Here is an 8,896-nt window from a genome sequence, read left to right on the forward strand (position 1 = left end):
GGTCCCAAACACTCACATGTTTTGCTCCAAACTGTGAGTTTCAGGGTTCAAACCCCTCTTTTAAGGCTAAAGGCCTCAGTTTTAGATTCCAAACCTTCACTTTTTGCAAGGAGGCCAAAGGATCGCCTGTATTCTACTTGTGGGCTGTTCAGTCTGCACAAGAAAGGTGAATAAAAACTTACTATAAGCCATGGAATTAATAGTTTTATATATATTAGTTGACATACAGTTGACACATGTATATTTGTTTTGTTATTTAGCTGCGCAGGAGATTGTCTCCTGCAGGTACAGAAGGTGCTGAGCTTACGGTGCAACAGAGATGAAGAGGGACCTACGAGTTCCTCCCTGCTGAAAGGAGGCAAAGCAGCCAGGGCTATATTTTTGTGCTGGCATTCCTAAAAGATTTCCTTTGTTTCCTGATGACTGCTTCATGATTTGCTTGATATTGACACCACGGTATGAAAATACCACTCAAAGCAGTTGACCCGCAACTGCTCCAGTCCCACAGAGCCCGTGCTGGAAGCTACGGCCCCCCGCTGCCCGGGGGCTGTGATATGTCCCAGGGAACACACAGCGCTGCTGTGCACGAATGTGAGGGTGCCTCTGTACCGCTATACTTTGCGTCCCAGCCTCTCTCCTCGGTTGGCACGGGCCAGTTGCCAGATTTGCCCGAGAGCTCCCCAGCATGGCCACAAGGTACCGGTACCGCCAGCACCAGGTATCCCCACGGTTGGGAGCAGCATTGTCCCCACCCTGGGGCAGAGAGGGGGAGCGCAAAAACAACCCCAAAAAGGGCCCCATCCCGCCCCAGTGGTGGGGATGGGGCAGCTCACCCATGGCAGCACCGCAGGGCCGCCTGTACCGGCTGCATCCCTTCCCCTTCGGAAGGAAATTCACCTCCCCACAAAAATCATGCCTGGGAGGGAAATTGTGGGCATGGGAAACCATTGGGATAGGAAACCATCCCAGGGCTGAGAAATCATTGCTGGCATGGGAAGCCATCACTGGGATGAGAAATCATCGTTGGGATGGGAATTCATGGCGCGGATGGGAAACCCTCATCGGGATGAGAAATCAGCACAGAGGACAGAAAATCATCAGCAGGATGGGAAATCATGGTGATGGGCAGTTGCTGAGGCATGACAAATCCAGCCCTGGCAAGGCTGGCTCAGGCAGGTGCTGGCGGAATGATCGCCCTGGGGACGGAACCCCAGAGCACTCTTTGCCCCAAACAAACCCCACACTGACCCACCGCCATGGCAGGTACAGCAGCAGGCTCCTGCTCCTCGTGGTGCTCCTGCCCTCCAGGTAACCCCCCAAAGGGCTCTGCCCACCAATACCTCACCCCACCACCCCTCTTTGCTTCCCCCAACAGAGAGGTTCCCTCTCCGGCTGCCCACGGCATCGCAGGTGCCCGGCATGAGCTTCACCACCCCAGCCATGCCAGCACCGGTCAGTGCCCACGTGCTGCCCTCTGTCCCGGGGCTGGCAGTGTCTGGTGAGCCTGCCCAGCTCCACACCGTCACCCACCAGCTGCCCCAGCCCACCGTCTGGCAGGCGGTGCCAGGGCCCCTGGGGGCCCTGGGGCAGGTGGTGCAGCTCCCCAGCAGGGTGCCACCTCCCCCAGTGGCACAGCTCCCTCACGGGGTGCAGCTCCCTCACGGGGTGCAGCTCCTCAGTGGGGTGCAGATGCCCATGGGGGTACAGCTCCCCACTGGGGTGCAGCTACCCATGGGGGTACAGCACCCGCAAGGCATGCAGCTCCTCACTGGGACGCAGCTCCCTCACACGGTGCAGCTCCTCAGTGGGGTGCAGATGCCCATGGGGGTACAGCTCCCTGCTGGGGTACAGCTCCCCGCTGGGGTACAGCTCCCCACTGGGGTGCCTCTCCCCCACGGGACGCAGCTCCATGCTGGGTTGCAGCTCCCCCACGGGGTGGAGCTCCCCAGTAGGGTGCAGCTCCTCCATGGGGTGCAGCTCCCCCACGGGGTGCAGCTAAACCATGGGGTGTCGCTCCCCACCATGGCTGCTCCCTGTCCCCCTGCCTACGGCTGCGGACAGCAGGTGGTGCCACAGGCGCTGGTGCCCCACCAGCCGAGGGGGATGGGGCCATGGACCCTGGACCAGCAAGAGCCCATGGACCCCACGGGCTCCTGCCTGCTGCGTGCCCCTGCCCACACCGGCGACCCACCACCGTGCCGCCCCACGGCTTCACCTTGGGTCCAGGAGCACCCTGTGCTCCACACCCTGCCCGGCAGCGCCCAGAAGCCGTCGCAGGGCTTCAAGAAGGAAGTGGTGGCCATCGAGGACAGTGTCCCTGCTGCCAGCCCCCACCAGACCGCCCTGGCTCTGCCGACCTGCAGAACCAGGATGGAGCCTAAAGGTGAGCTCTGGGGGGTGGCAGAGCCCGCGGGTAGCTGCCCTGTGCCAAGGAAAGCTTGCATCACCCCGCGCTTGGGTTGGATCTCTGCTTTTTCAGCAGTGGAGACCACCCCGGCAGCCCCAGAGAAGCCCGTCGACCTGCCCGAGCAGGGGCCACAGGCCTTCGCTGAGGCCTGTCCTGAGCTGGCAGAGGACACCATCGCCAGCTTGGTGCTCTCCTGGCTCAACACCTTGGAGAGCGAGGACAGCCTCCCCGATGGGCCTGACAGCCCCAGCCTCGCCACCTTCCTCCACGAGCTCCCCGACCTCTCCGAGTACGTGGCGGAGGGCGGCTGCCCCAAGGAGCCAGCAGCAGCGGCGGGGCTGGGGGTCGGCGAGGTCTCTGTCGACGACGTCGACGACTTCACCAGCTTCCTCAGCTGGGTCCCTGACTTCTCCGAGTACGTGGCAGAGGGCGGCTGCCCCCATCAGCAAGTGGTGGCAGCAGGGCTGGGGGACAGCGAGGACACCATCCCTAATGGCCTTCATTTCCCCAACAGCCTCATCAGCGCCGATTTCCTCAATGACCTCCACGACTTCTCCATGTACACGGCAGATAGCGCCTGCCCCCAGGACCATGCGGTGGTGGCAGGGCTAGGGGACAGTGAGGACACCACCCTGACCACCAGTGTCCCCAACGTGACTGCCGAGGCCCTTGATGAGCACCCTGACCTCTGTGGGTACGTGGCGGACGGCGGCTGCCCCAAGGAGCCACTGGTGGCGGCGGGGCTGGTGGATGGCGGGGACACCATCCCCAATGTCCTCGACTTAACAACTTCACTTAACAAGCTCCCCCACCTCTTGGAGTACAGGGCAGGGGGCGGCTGCGAGGTGGAGAAGTTGGCAGCAGTGATGCTGGTGGATGGTGAAAATATCCTCGCCGATCTCCCCGACAGCCTGGACACCACTGCCTCCTGCAGCGAAGACCCTGACCTCCTGGAGTACGAGGCGGAGGGCGGCTGGTGCAAACGCCGCCTGCAATTGGGGATGCTGGGGGATGCCGACCCCTTCTGGGGGGTGCCAGCCTCCCCCTTGCAAGACACCAAGGGGAGCCAGGGTAGGGTGTCAGCCGTCCTCCCCACCTGGTGGCGGCCGTTGGACACATCCGAAGAGAGCTCTCCGGAGACTGCAGAGGAGACTTCTGAGGACAGACCTGTGGACAGTCCCCAGAACGATCCCCTGCAGGCTCCTCCGGAGACTGCAGAGGAGACTTCTGAGGACAGACCTGTGGACAGTCCCCAGAACAATCCCCTGCAGGCTCCTCCGGAGACGGCAGAGGAGACTTCTGAGGACAGACCTGTGGACAGTCCCCAGAACGATCCCCTGCAGGCTCCTCTGGACAGTCCCCTGCTCAGTGTCCTGCAGTCCCCACTACTGACGCCCTTGGCCAGAGCCCAGGTGCACCCCCAGCGTCACCAGCCCCACATGGCCCAGCTGCTGGAGGAGGCGCTGCGGAGGCAGCCCCGGGTGGTTTTGACCCACTTGCCGCTGCCGCCGGGTGTCACCTCCTGCCGGGTGGGGCCCAGGTGGGGAGAGGTGGGCCTCAAGCAGGAAAACCACAAAAGCAGAGCTGCACGGGGATGGCACGGGGCAGGCAGCAGCGGGCTGCAGGCGGGAAGCAGCAAGCGCAGAGCGTCCAACATCAGCAGCGTGCCCGCCAAGCGACCTAGAAACCAGGGCAACACCAAGGGGCAAAGGCCCTTCATGCAGCAGAGGGGACAGATTTAAAGCAGCCGTCCCACTCAAACACCACAGCATGGAGGCCTTGAACTGCTGCTCTGGGACTCCCACCCCACGCCCCACCCCAGCCTTGTGACCCTCAACTGCTCCAGTCCCACAGACCCATGCTGGAAGCTACGGCCCCCCGCTGCCCGGGGGCTGCAGTACGTTCCAGGGAACACACAGCATTGCCAGGTGCCAGCACAGCCGGTGTCAGGGCCCAGCCGGGCCCCGCAGCTCCCGGCAGCACTGGGCCGCACGCCCCTGCAGCACCCCAGGGAGGCCCCAGGAGGCCCCGGCCCGGGATGAAGCCGCGGAGCAGTGGGCGCAGGGGCAAGGCAGGGCAGACGCGCTCACCGCTCCAGTGAGACACGGGAGTCCCCTCTGCCCACCCTGATGGGGCCAGTCCTAGGCCCACTGGGTGCCACCTCTGATCCCACCGCCTTGACCCTGCGCCGCTGCCGGCATCCCCACCGCAGCCTGGAACCAGAGTCCCCAGGAGCAGCATCCCCACCCGGCGCTGAGGACGCTCCGCATCGTCCTGAGGGTGCCCTTGCTCAACTCCAGCCAGAGTTTCCACCTGCTGGGGCACACAGTGAAGGTGGTGGGGCTGATGCCCCAACCACCCAACCCGGAACCCAATTCCTTGATGGCAGCCCCAAGACCCAGCGCAGCACTGGATGCCTCAAGCCCCCGCTGACGGCAAGAAGGACACGGCACCGGCGGCACCATCGAGCAGCAAGGCACGCACCAGGTCTGCCGCCAAACCCCAGCAGCCGAGCGGGCTGTGCTTGTCGCCCACAGAGGCCAAACCCCACGGGAGGGGCTGCCGCAGCAGCTGCACATGCCGCCACAACCTCCCAACGACTCCCCGCTGTCCTTCGGGCCCTGGGGGGGCTCACGGCTGCGCCCACCCCGCTGGAGGAGCAGGAGCAGTCGGTGCCCATCACACGCAAGCAGCAGCCCCAGCGGGAGCGTGTGAAGGCGCTGGCCCAGGAGGAGCGGGAGCGGGCGGCCCTGCAGGTGTCACCGGGCAGCTGCACGTTTGTGTGCAGAGGGAGGCCAGCATGGACATAGCCAACGACTACGGCTACCCATAACCCACCGGCCCAGAACCGTCCCCCCCTCTTCGGAGCTGCCTTTTCCTCTCTAGCATTTGACTACCGACAGAGCAGTGCCGCGGTGATGGCCTCGGTCAACACCTTCCTTCCGGCTGCCCTGCGAGGTCCTTGCACCTCTCGTGGTCAAGACAGCGTGATCCTGTTCTACCTCATTTGGCTGCAAGAAGAGTAAAGGAAGAAGCTGCTCCCAGAAGCTTCAGCAAACAGTTTGGCAAGGTCTTCTAGCCTGCTTCCACAGTCACAAGACCCAGTGCTGTTAGTATAATGTCTCGTTGCCTTCTCTAGAAAGGCACTGAAGCAGAATGGCCTCCCTGTCACTGCTCGCTACCAGCAGCAACAGAGGCCTCAGAAAGGCCAGGATTTCGAGTCTTTCACCAGCAGGCCAGGAGTAGTGCGTTCTATGGGATGTGGCCACTTGTAGCCACTTGCAGTCCAGACACTCAAGGTGGTTTTAGCTTCAGCTGCGGTGGTTGTAGGCACTGAAGCTTAAACCCAAAAGGAAAGAGAAAAAGAACAGCTCTCCAGGCACACGCTGTTCGGAAGTTAAAGCAGAAGAAAGGCCAGCGTGGCACAAGCTCAAGGACAGGGCTGCCTATAGCCCTTTGGCAGGGAAGCTTCTCCCCAGCCAAGCGCATTTCTCCTCCTCTCCTACAGTTCTCCTCCCTCTCTGTCCCCGTACCTTCAGCTGCAAGGCCTGACTGTGATTCAGCACTGCCTGGAAAGTGAACTGTCCCAGGAGCCTTCCCTGCTCCTCAGGTTCCTACTTCAGGCCCAAGAGAAACACGGGGGTGGAGAAACCAGAGCGCCTCACACACTGTGGGAAGACTTAACTTCAGTCGGTGAAGCACGGGTTTATTTCAGCTACGCAGTCAAAGGAAGACGAGCGCAAGGAGCAGACAAGAAGCTGCACCTAGGTAGCACGCCACGCTTGCCTACTCAGCGAGTCTAGGCTGCCACTCAGAGAAGGAGCAGATGTTCCCAGGGGGAGGGGGGTAACCTGAGGGTCACAAATGCCCACGGGGATTGAAAGCCAGAAGGGCTAGGACAGTGCGCTGTGCCACCTCCTCTTCCCTGTGGCTCCCCGAGTTCCATCATGCCCCAGAACCTTCCTTTCGAACAGTATATTGGACAGAAGCGCAATACAGCTCCAAGGAGCTTGCTGCTTCTGCGAGCCAGGAGGAGGCCAGAGGCCGCTGGACTCTTTGACCCATACTCACCCCCGGCTTAGAAACGCTGTGCAACACCCAGCCCCCCACTCTGGAGAAACCACTCACGTAGACAGCCATGTCCTTTGGAGCTCTGCCGATACTGTCTCCAGGGAACGTTGTCCTGAAACGTGGTCCATGGTGACTGCTCTGGGAAGGATTGGCACAGACAGCTTGATGAAGGCTTGTCCCCGACTTCCCAGCAAGGGCCAGCACTTTCCCGCATGGTTTTCAGGCTGGAAGGAGAAGAAGAAACTACGTTCACATGGAGAAGGGTGCCCTGGCTCTCATTCCTGCTATGACCATCACAGGGTTAAGAACTGATTTGGCCAAGCAGCTCGGCTCTGAACCGCAGACAGTGCCTTTGGTCGGAACCTGCGGGTACCAAACAGAGAAGCAGCCGTGAGAATTCACGGGTCACAAGAGCACGTCAGTGGAGAAGCACTTGCATGGCAGCGAGCTGGGTGCGCTGCTTGAAGAAGCTCTCTGGCCTCTCTCGGTGTGCAGCAACTCGCCAAGAACAAGCAAGGGATGGTGCGGCTGAAAGGCACCGGCCCAGAGCAGGTGGCAACTAGGGTCCCACCTGGACAAGCCTTTCCTGTAAGGAGAAGCCATTGCTCCCGCCATCCAGTCCCACCTCCTCCCACTGGCACCAGCCAACTCTTCAACTTGTGCAGGCAGCTCAGGGGCAGTGCCAGGACAGCTTGCAAATGCAGCGTGAGGCCCTCCAGCAGGGCAGGCTCTCAGCACCCGCTTGTGCTCACTAAGAGCCCCCGTGAGCTCACGCCCGAGACCTCTGCAGGCACCTTTTCCACTCTGCTTCCATGCCATGCTGACAGTTTTCACGATGACTGGGAAGACACAGCATGCAGAACCAAGCGACCCTGTTAGAAGCTTGCACAGAGGACCTGGGGCACTCCGGGGCAGAAAATACTAATTTAAATTAAAAGAGCTGGGTGTTGGCTTCGCAGCACCTCTCTCTGCCTGCGGGCATTTGCTCAGTGGGAGGGAGGGTGGGGGGTTAACGCATCCCTTGCCCACCCCGCGGGTGGCTGAGCTGGGCTGGGGATTGCTTATGTCCACAAACAGGTATTTTTACATTTAAGATAATATGATTCTATTTTTATAAAGAATAGATTTATTTTTTTACAAATAAATATTCTGAAATTATAATATTTGTATTATGTATATGTCTGGGTATAATATCATAAACATATACACACATACATAGATATGTACCTACGTATCCCACCACAAATCCTCAGAGGGAAAGGGAAGGGGGTGTCAGGAGGGACTGGGATGCAGGAGAGGGGTGACATGACCCTGGGGCCCAGGACTCACCGCAGTTCCTGCTCTCTGCACTGCCAGGCACATGGCACAGCTCAGGCACTTCTGTCTCTCTCTGTCTGTCTGTCTGTCTGTCCCTCCCTCCCTGTGCTGCAGCCCCGCTCATTCGACTTGCCTTCCACCTCAGGGAACCCACGGGTGCCTCACAGCTCGCACCCCACGAGGCCGCCCCGAGGCACAGCTCAGGGAGGCCGGAGCGGGGCCCAGGCCCAGCTGGCTGCTGCCAGGACAGGCCCAGGGGCGGCCTGGGGCTGCGGGACAGGCCTCGGGGCAGGGGCTGGGGCCAGGGCAACATGGCCGCCCGGCAGCCCCTGCCCCAGGGCTCCAGCGCCCAGCATGCCCCGGGGTGCCCGACCCTGCGCGGCACCGCACCCCCAGCCCGAGCCAGCCGCCCCCCCGCAGGCCCCACGGCTGCCTCCCCGGGGCTGCGGGACAGGCCGCCACAGAGACCGAGAAGGCACCGGGAGCGCGCAGGGACAGAGACGTGGCAGAGGGAGCGGGGCAGGGGGACAGAGGGGAGAGGGGCAGAGGGAAAAGGCAGCGGGGAGAGAGAAAGGGAGAGGCCGGGGCGCAGAGCGGGACACAGGGCGAGGGAAGGGCGGGAAACGACCCCGAGAGACTGAGACAGAGGGGGCTGTGGGTCGGGACAAGGAGGCACAGAAGGGCACAACAGCCACGGCCTCCAGGGTGGAGACGCAGGAGGAGCAGAAGGGGCCGGGGAGCAGGACGGAGGCCCCGAGAGCAGCAGGGCCAGCTGAGCGGGGGATACAGGCGGGAGAGAGGGGACAGGCTGCAGCACAGAGGGGAACCAGGTGGCCAGGACACGGCGACAGAGGAAGGAGAAGGCCAGGGAGCGGGAGAGAGGTGTAGGGAAAGGAAAACATAGCAACAGGCAGTAGGACAGACAGGGAGGAGTTAGAAAATACAGGCAGGGAGTCAGACAGAGAAAGAAAGAAAGAAAAAACCAGTGATGGGAGATGGGAAGAGAGTAAAAGTAGCAGTTCTGGGCAACTGCCCCATTTCCTGATCACTGCCCAGGAACTGCTGCACCGTATTCGATCGTCGCTCATGGGCTCTTCCCTG

The 8,896-nt window shown here is 61.5% G+C and overlaps 1 long non-coding RNA gene across 2 annotated transcripts; it reads right to left on the reverse strand.

Moving 5' to 3' along the window:
- Positions 1-101: 101 nt before the first annotated feature.
- LOC142051442 (uncharacterized) lies at positions 102-7,887 on the reverse strand. Of its 2 annotated transcripts, none has more exons than XR_012658479.1 (3): positions 7,808-7,887; positions 6,536-6,702; positions 102-153 (listed from the first exon to the last, which is right to left on the reverse strand). It is a non-coding gene; the product is annotated as an uncharacterized LOC142051442 (long non-coding RNA). The 2 variants fall into 2 exon arrangements; XR_012658478.1 differs by lacking the exon at positions 102-153 and adding an exon at positions 5,976-6,075.
- Between the last annotated feature and the right edge of the window lie 1,009 nt (positions 7,888-8,896).

The sequence above is a fragment of the Phalacrocorax aristotelis genome, unplaced genomic scaffold, assembly GCF_949628215.1.
Source record: "Phalacrocorax aristotelis unplaced genomic scaffold, bGulAri2.1 scaffold_34, whole genome shotgun sequence".
Lineage (NCBI taxonomy): Eukaryota > Metazoa > Chordata > Aves > Suliformes > Phalacrocoracidae > Phalacrocorax > Phalacrocorax aristotelis.